The sequence below is a fragment of the Phascolarctos cinereus genome, unplaced genomic scaffold (assembly GCF_003287225.1).
Source record: "Phascolarctos cinereus isolate Bilbo 61053 unplaced genomic scaffold, phaCin_HiC Scaffold_320;HRSCAF=919, whole genome shotgun sequence".
Lineage (NCBI taxonomy): Eukaryota > Metazoa > Chordata > Mammalia > Diprotodontia > Phascolarctidae > Phascolarctos > Phascolarctos cinereus.
This window is the reverse complement of record NW_027555648.1, coordinates 5,835-15,253: the sequence shown is the minus strand read 5'-3', so window position 1 is coordinate 15,253 and position 9,419 is coordinate 5,835. Positions and strand designations below refer to the sequence as shown.

At 37.9% G+C, this 9,419-nt stretch overlaps 1 long non-coding RNA gene across 1 annotated transcript; it reads left to right on the top strand.

The window, feature by feature from the left end:
* The first annotated feature begins 1,090 nt into the window (after positions 1 to 1,090).
* LOC144456130 (uncharacterized) lies at positions 1,091 to 9,132 on the top strand. Its single transcript, XR_013485035.1, has 2 exons — positions 1,091 to 2,765; positions 7,624 to 9,132. It is a non-coding gene; the product is annotated as an uncharacterized LOC144456130 (long non-coding RNA).
* Positions 9,133 to 9,419: the final 287 nt, after the last annotated feature.

Below are 9,419 nucleotides of genomic sequence, written 5' to 3'. Positions count from 1 at the left end.
AACTCTGATCAAGGTTCACGAAATAAATTGCTATCCACTTCCAGATAGAGAACTGATCAACTCAAAAGAAGACTGAAACACACAGCTCTCACTTTGCATATATTCACATTACACAAATTACACTTTACATACATAAGAATTCTGAAAGACATTTACATTAAACAAAACCACATACATTAACTTTGCTGTAAAGTACTTTGTTCTCTCTCTCTCTCTCTCTCTCTCTCTCTCTCTCTCTCTCTCTCTCTCTCTCTCTCTCTCTCTCTCTCTCTCTTTCTCACCTGCAAGTGCTCAAAAAAACCCCAATGAAGTGAAGGAGAAGAACAGAGGAACATAGAGACCACTGTCACCACCTCTGGAAGAGAGCCTTCCCTTGACTTCTTGGGGAAAGAAGAGACCTTCACCCTGCTCTGCCTGTTTGCCCCATGTGCTCTTCCTCTTGGTTCAGGCCTCCACATGTCTAACCCCAGTCCCTCCTGCTCTTGCTTTGCTGTCCCAAACCCCTAAGTGTCCTTGAACCATGTATCAGTCCCCTCCTTTCACAGATGGGAGGCCTCTTTCCCATTTATCTCCTTCCCTCCCCCATGTCAATGGACAAATTCACATTACTCAAAAATCTCTTAAAGTATACTTTTGTGGTCCACTTCCTAAAAAAGAACTATCTGTACATTTGTTCTCCTTTATTTTTCTTGTTTTTTTTTTCAAAATATAGCTACTGTGGAAATATGTTTTGCAAGACTTCACATGTATAATGGGTATCATATGTCTTGCCTAGTCAATGAGGGCTAGGCTTTAAGAAAGGAGAGCATTTGGAAATTAATTTAAAAATAAAATTTTAAAAATAATAAATAAAACCATCTGGTCCTAGAGGTTTTTGTTTTTTTCTTTATAGCCCATTAACTTTCTTGTCATGAGATAGTATTGTGTAATTTCTCTCTCTTTTATACTGTTAATCCATTTTATTTTTTTAAATATTCATCTATTTCATTTAAATTATGCATTCTTTATGGTACTTTGTAGCAGGATATAGTTTCCTTTCATATATATATACACACACACATATATAAATAATATATATATATATTATATACATATAATATGCATATACATATATATTTTTGCTTTTGCTTTATCTGAGATCAGGATTGCTGCCCTTGCACAATATATTCTTCAGGCTTTCTTCTGAGTGAATAGCAATTTAGAAATTCTAAAAATTAATGTAGAGACTAATAAAATTGAAAGTAAGAAAACTATTGAACTAATACATAAAACTAAAATCTGGTTTTGTGAAAACAACAAGAAAATAGATAAACCTTAATCAAACTACCAGTATCAAAAATGAAGAGGGAGAATTCACCACCAGTGAAGAGGAAATTAAAACAAGTTGCCCAATTGTATGCCAGTAAATTTGACAATCTTAATGAAATGGATCAATATTTACCAATATATAAATTGCCCAAAATAACAGAAGAGAAAATAAAATACTTAAAAATACATTAAAAAAACACTTCAGAAAAACAAGTTGAACAAGCCATTAATGACCTCGTTAAGAAAAAATCTTTAGAGCCAGATGGATTTACAAGTTAATTCTATCAAATATTTAAGGAATAATTAATTCCAATGCAATATGAACTATTTGGGAAAATAGACAATGAAGGAGTACTACCAAATTCTTTTTATATTACAAATATGGTTTTGATACCTAAACATGGAAGAACCAAACCAGAGAAAGAAAGTTATAGACCAATTTCCCTCATGAATAGAGATGAAAAAATTTTAAATAAAATATTAGGAAAGAGAATACAGCAGGTTATCATGAGGGTAATACAGTGTGACCAAGTAGCAGAGCTGGTACACTATACGGAAAACTAAGAAGAAACAGTTATCACTCTTTGCAAATGATATGATGATATACATAGAGAATCCTAGAGAATTCTAAGAGATTCAAGAGAATCTCTTAGAGAATCAAGGAAAAAAAATTTTAGTAATAATAAATAACTTTAGCACAGTTTCAGGATATAAAATAAACTCACATAAATCATCAGGATTACCATATATTACTAAGAAATCCCCAAAGCAAGAGATATAAAGAGAAATTCCATTTAAAGTTACGGTAGACAGTATAAAATATTAGGAAATCTACCTGCCAAGACAGGAGAATACACTGTCCCAAGCTTCAGGGTTTTGTGCAGGTGTTTTCAGAGATACTTCTAGGGACCTATAAATTTTCAGTTCCTCCAAGTTGCTATGATTAAGGGCGAAGTGTTTACTTCTTTCCTGGCCTGTGCTCTGGTTTATGAATAACCACCAGCACTCTTTTCTCTTGGAACTGTGAGGAAGGTTTCGTCTCCACAGCCACTAAAAGCTTCACCCCTCTAGCCCTCCTCCTCACCCCAGCACTGCCACCCAGAATTGTGACCTAGATCCAAACACAGGCAAAGCAAGAGAATCCTGTGCCAGCAGAGAGATCCCTGCATCCCCCTCTAATCAGCCACTCAATTCCCCCCTCAGTCTGTGGGCTGGAACCTTGGGAGGCAGCCGCCGCCCCGGGACCATGCTTGGGAATGGAACTCAGACCATCTTGCTTTTCTCTCTCACTGCAGAGACACAGAGTCTTCCCACTGACCTTCTAAGTTGTCCCTGGCCTTCCTAGGTTGAAAAGTCTGGAAACCACCACAGCTGCCCGTGATTCAGTCCTCTGAGGCCTGCTCCAGGTTCACTACGGCCAGCGTGCCAAGGCCGAACTGCTCTCCTCTCCCAGCCAGGTGAGATGTACCTTTCTGATCAAACTTCCAGGTTGTGATGGGCTGGAAATTTGTTTCACTCTGTCTTTTTGTGGGTTCTACTGCTGCAGAATTTGTTTAGAGCCATTTTTTTACAGGTATTTGGAGGGGTTTGGGGGAGAGCTCAGAGAAGTCTCTGCTTTCACTCCCCCATCTTGGCTCCACCCCCCTTCAATGTTTCTTAACTAGGGAAATGTAGATTATATTATGTTTTCACAGCTCTTATTACTGTTATTTGTTGTATTTGTGGAGTCCATTCATACAATATTTGAGGCTAAGACAGATTCGGTAAATAAAGAAAATTTTCTGGAAAAAAAAGAAAATGACACTCATCTCCACATAGCTCAATTCTCTTTCTCCTTACTAAGTCAGTTTAAATCTCACCAACTCCATGAAGCCTCATCTCTAGCCCACTAATCTCTCCCATCACTTGATCATTAGCAAAGTCATCTACTATATCCAAGGCCACCTCTACTTATCTTGATTTTTATCTTGCCACTGGACTTTGGTGACTCTGGAAGACTGAGGATGCTAAGTTAGTGAAACTCAGACTCACTTAAACCCAATTCATTGTGTGTCATCACCCTGTGTTGTCATTGACCCTCTTTGAAAATGAAGGATGAAAAATTGCTTTCTGTACTCATAATGTGACACTGATTCTGCTGTTGCCAAGTATGGTTAATTCAGAGGTATAGGTGTGGAAATAAAATGGTGCTGCTGTGAACTAGGGGGGTGTCACAACACTAGCTGTGACTAATGCAAACAAAGCAATTGTAGGGCATACCTGAGACAGTTCTAGTAAGACATGGATAAGATTTGAAAGGGAGAGCAGAGATAAGTTACTACCTGCATCATAAAAGGAGTACTCAATCAATCAATAAGCTCTTATTAAAGGTCTATTAAGTTCCAGACACTAGAATCACATCCATCAAATCACAGATCTACCTCTAACCTTTGGCTCAGGAATACCCAAAGGACTGTAGCCTCATATGATTCAGGTATGATACACGAGACTTGATCCCAAAGGATCAGTTTCCCTCTTTGGCTCTTTGCCCTGCACTAAACATAATCTAGGATTTTTTTTTTCAAAATATAGGTTTAGACACAGGCTGTAAATGTTTAGGTTTCTCCAAATGTGAACAACAGGGACCTCAACTCCCACACATATTTTCAGTGTACATGAATAATGAGTAGGGGGACAGCCAGTAGAAAATGTTAAAGATACTGCACAAGCATTTACGAGAGCCTATGAACAAGCATGGAAATACAAAGCACTCAAATGACCTATGAATTCCCCCCAGAACTTGAAGATGCTCTCAGGGCAACATTTCTTTATTCTGATGAATCCCTGTTTCCTAGAGTTCTACACAGTCTCCCCAAGTCCTCCTTCCTTGTCAGACCTATGCACAAGTTTTTGAAAGTTTGAAATTTCAAGCTTAAGAGCTCTTGCTCCAAATGAAATGACTACCAAAATGGGTGCTGCCTGGGAAATCTCCCTTCTCTGGCAGTAGTTTGGGGCTCAGGTACAGTTTCAGCTCCCCTCTCAGGTCTTAGGCAAGCAAACATACATCCCCGCTATGAGGTTCTCTTAAAGTTGCCATTTAAGGGGAAGGAAAGAGGGAGATATTCAGAACACATCAGTCCTTAGACTTTTTGGTCTCAAGACCTTTTGATATACTTAAAAACTGAGATCTCTCCAAAATTGTTAATGTGGGTTGAAAGCTAATTCTATCTAACATATTAGAAATTAAAACAGTGTCATTATTGAAACACTTGTGATCTCTTGACCTGAAAGGCTCTCAGGGACACCCAGGGGTTCCTGGACCATCCTTTGAGAACAGCTGCTCTAACACATGACCTTATAGATCACAAAATAAATGACCCCATCTCAGTTATAACATACTATTATAAAATGGACTATCAAAAATATTCCTGATTGAGTACTCCTACATGTTGCACCCTAGGCAACTATCTTCCTGTCTATCCCTACTCCTAGCTCTCATTTCAGTTTAAGCATGAAATCCAAGGAAGTTCCATAGCAGATTTGGCCAAAGTCCTATTAGCATGTAAACCTAATTGACACATCAAATTGCTCCAACTTCAAAGGCTTGTCATTAATTATATTATCTAAGATGGCATCACTTCAGTTAGAAAATCTGAGATTTCTTATCTTAATAGTTAATTGCCAACATGCCCATATCATAGTTCTAAGAAAAATATTCCAGAAAAATAAATATATCTGAAATGAAGTTAATTTTAGAGTTATATGTAATTATTTATCCTTTTTCAACCTTGATTCACAAAGAACAGAGGCTGATTTCTGCCCTTTTATAACTACAAAATAAGGGTTTAATATGGGAGAGTTCATTAAAGAGGCTGCACCATATGCACACCATTTGACCACAGATAGATGTATCATGTTCCTCCCCTTATGCTCTCGTCTTCTCCCTCAAGTATACACCAAATTAAGAATCTAATTTGCACCTGGTTATTTGTTAGCCTTGGGAGCATATTACATGCATCCAGGAAACAGAGGTTTCACTTGGTAACTATACATACAAAACATTAAGAAGTTAGGTGACTTAGCACTTTCAGCTATAAATACACTTGACATGATTTCATTTGAACCTCACAACAACCCTGTGAAGATGATCTAAGTTATTATTCCCATTTTACACATGGGCTAAGTGAGAAGCTTCAGTGTTTCTAATTCCAAGGGATCCTAGATCAGTTCCTGGCTGAATAGAATGGTGAGAATGGAGTGTGGCACGGTGGGGTGGAGTGTCACCCTTCTTTTGGATTAGCCTGCAAAAGCTGATTATCTTTAAAAATAAGATTGCCACAAACTTTACACTTGAACAGAGGTGCACATTGTCACAATTTTGGAAACAGAGAGCTTCCCAGTAGCGTAGGTTATATGAGGCAAAATTGTGAAATTGCATAAGTTAAATGGAAAACAATCAAAGTCTTCTTCTTCTTCTTCTTCTTCTTCTTCTTCTTCTTCTTCTTCTTCTTCTTCTTCTTCTTCTTCTTCTTCTACTACTACTACTACTACTACTACCTTCCTTTAAGTTCCAACTCAAGTCTGTCTCTATACGAAAAGGCTTTCCTGACTCCTCATAATTCTAGTGCCTTCCCCCCTTTTTTTTTTCCTATTTATGTGGTATGTAGCTTTTTTGCATATATTTGCTTTCTCCCTCTTTGGACAGGGACTGTCTATTATTATTATTATTATTATTACCATTATTATTATTTTTATATACCCAGCTCTTAGCACAAGGCCTGGCAGCTAATAGAAGCAAAATAAATGTTGATTCATAATAAAGTGGTTATTTTAATTTTCTCTTTCTCTAACTAACTTTACCAATGTCAAAGGTAATAAAGGACCTGAAGGTTATTTCTCAAGGGAAAACAACAGAGACTGCTTTAGGGAACTGGAAGTTTCCCTTAGAACAGTGATGGATACATATGAAATACATATGAAATGTGTGGTGAGGGTGGAGGAGAGACTGCCTCAACTTACAAACACATCTAATATGTGTGTGTGTGTGTGTGTGTGTGTGTGTGTGTGTGTGTGTGTGTGTGTGTGTATGTGTGTGTATGCGTAGTTAAAAATTATTTCTCTTGGTAATCTCTGTCTTGGAGACTCAGAGCTCCAAACTGCCAGCCTTCTGTCCAAAGTTGTTCAGAAGGACATCTCTGATAATGAGAATGCATTGGATCTTCTTATTTTGGTCAAACTCTAACCCAGACCTGAATTGATTTTATCTTACTCATGTTTGGGTGGAGACAGACTTCCCAGACTGGGGATGGTATTTCCTTTGATGGCAGGCAATATTGGCCCCTGTGGACTGTGATCTAAAGCACATACCGAAGACCTCATTTTAATATAACATCTACCTCCTAATATGTTGACCAGTCATGAACACCTACTCTTCATTGGGCATGTAAAGCTGTACCCTCAAATCCCAAACTGAGCCAGTTCTGAACTGGTCCCCATAGGGGGGCCCAGTTTTGGACTGAACTCTCATGCAATGCATGTTCAGCCAGTTAGAGAAATTAAACTGTGGACACATGTACCCCAATTTTGTGTATCTCTTTCTTAAAGCAGACTGTGTTTCAAATTAGAGTTTGTGAGGTTCATGGGGTTTGGGCTTCACAATATATATACATACACACAGACACACATAGACATATATACACTCTCTAGCAAACAATGCACAATCTACATTAACAGATCAAAGCTGGTACTTGCAAAAAAAGACACTGTAACTAGTAATCTTACAAACATTAACAGATGTGTAGAACTACAGAGAGGGCAGCTAGGTAGTGCACTGGCTAGAATGCTGTGCCTGGAGGCAGGAGCATTCATCTTCCTGACTTCTAATCTGCCCTTGGACACTTACTAGCAGTGTGCCTCTGGGCAAGTCACTTAACCCTGTTCACTTCAGTTCATCTGCAAAATGAGTAAACCACTACAGTATCTTTGCCAAGCAAACACCAAATGGAGTCATGAAGAGTTGGACACAGCTGAGCAACAACAGAATTGGAGACCAGATGTTCTAGAAAGCATTACAGCAATTAAAACGTCCACACGCTTCACTCCAATTTCACCTTGAGCAGGTTCCCTGTTGCTATCAATGATAGGTAAATTAACTGAAGTTGCTTTACTTATCCTACTGATTAGCTGCTAACAACTCTGAATGTTAACATTTTTGTAATTCTGTGCTACCTTTTCATCCCCCACCCCACCTAATTAATACATAACATTTCGCCACCATCATGAAATGTATTAAAGCCAAAATTCCCTTTATTTTTTTGTTGCTTGGTTCTCTTTTAGTTTTCACTGATGGTAAATTCTTCAACTTGAAAAGGTGACAAGCCAAGACCAAAGTGAAGGGAGTGTTGGTGCATGATTTTCTGTCTGCAGATGATTGTGCACTCCATGCAGCCTCTGAAGTTTAGATGCAACAAAGCATGGATTGACTCTCTGCTGCTTGTGCTAATTTTGGCCTAACAATTAACACCAAGAAAACACAAGTGCTTCATCAGCCACCACCACACCATCCATCCATGGAACTGTTGAGGTTTCACTGCCGTGGCCTGGGTTTGATTCCTGATCAGGGAACCATATGTGGAGGTTAGAGGTTTAGGGCTACTGGGACTCCAAAATCTCAACATGCATGCCCTGCCCAAATGAATTCAACTGATGACTTCCTTCAGCCAAAGACTAAGTTTATTAAAGATCTGCCATATTGGCCAGACTTTTAAGAAATCTGAACATTTGTGAGCTATTGACTAGATTTTAAGAATCTGAGCATCTTAGTGGGGACAACAGGGACCTTATATATACAGAAAGATTGTGAGAGGGATCTAGGAGAGGCCAAATCATTTGGGGTGACTGGAGGAGGGGTCTGGGAGAAGGGGTAACCTGATGGGAGTGGACAGTAAGCTGGGGTGACTGTAGGAGGGTCTAGGGAGGATCTGGACGTAACACATGGAAGGTTTCACGGAATAAACTAAATTTTAAATGAGAGCAGAAAAGAGTTGGCAGAATTTCCGAGGAAATTTAAATTTATGTAACTCTTGTTAAATGGTTCCATTTTTTATTAATTTTCTGTATATTCAGTTTTCCTCATCTGAATAGCATAACCCAGAAAGGAATACTAAAAGAAGAAAACGAAATCGAGGGTTTAGAGAAATCATGCTTTAAAAACAAAACAAAACAAAACAAAAATTACCTAGCAACCAATTCTCACATAGACTGGCTTATCACAAACAAAAAGTAGCCTGCTGAGATATGCATAACTTTATACAAATAGAATTTTAGCAAGTTTTGGATGTTTCACGTAAGAGGAACTATATTTCCAAAATAGAGTTGAGCTGTTTTATTTGTTCCTGGTGTGTAAAGTTTTCTAGAAAAAATACTTTTCCTTTAATTTTGCTAGTATCAAAAAAACAAATAATTTTATCTTGGGGTTTCATAAAACTTTAAAAAACTGCACATTACTTCATCTACGTAGTATAGGGGGGGAAAATTAATGAAGCCAGTAAACAAAATTTAAAAAAAAAAAGAAACTTTCATAATGGAAGCCTGCTACTGAAGTTTTTTTGTCAAGAAAGAGTTTAATTGTTTTTTGTTGTGTTTTGTTTTGTTTTGGTGGGGCGATTGGGGTTCAGTGACTTGCCCAGAGTCACACAGCTAGTGAGTGCTATGTGTGTGAGGGCACATTTGAATTCAGGTCCTCCTGACTCCAGGGCCAGTGCTCTATCCACTGCAACACCTAGCTGCCCCAAGACCATAATTCTTTTAAAAAACATTAAAAACTTTGTGCTTTTCCGAATAATATTATGGAGCCTAAGTTAATAAATTGCTTAATAAATGTTTCACATTCTAATGCATACTGGGAACCAAAGGATTTTTCCCTTCTACCGATAAGATCAGTAGTGCAGAAGGAAAATCTACAGAACTATCACATACTTGAATTACAGTTTTACATAGCTGCTTTATTTTTCACAAAGTACTTTTACATTTACAAGTTTAAGAATAATTCCATAATATAGATAGGGCATATATTAATATTATCTGTTTTACAGACCAGAAAATGGAGGCTTATACAGATATTAATCAACTTA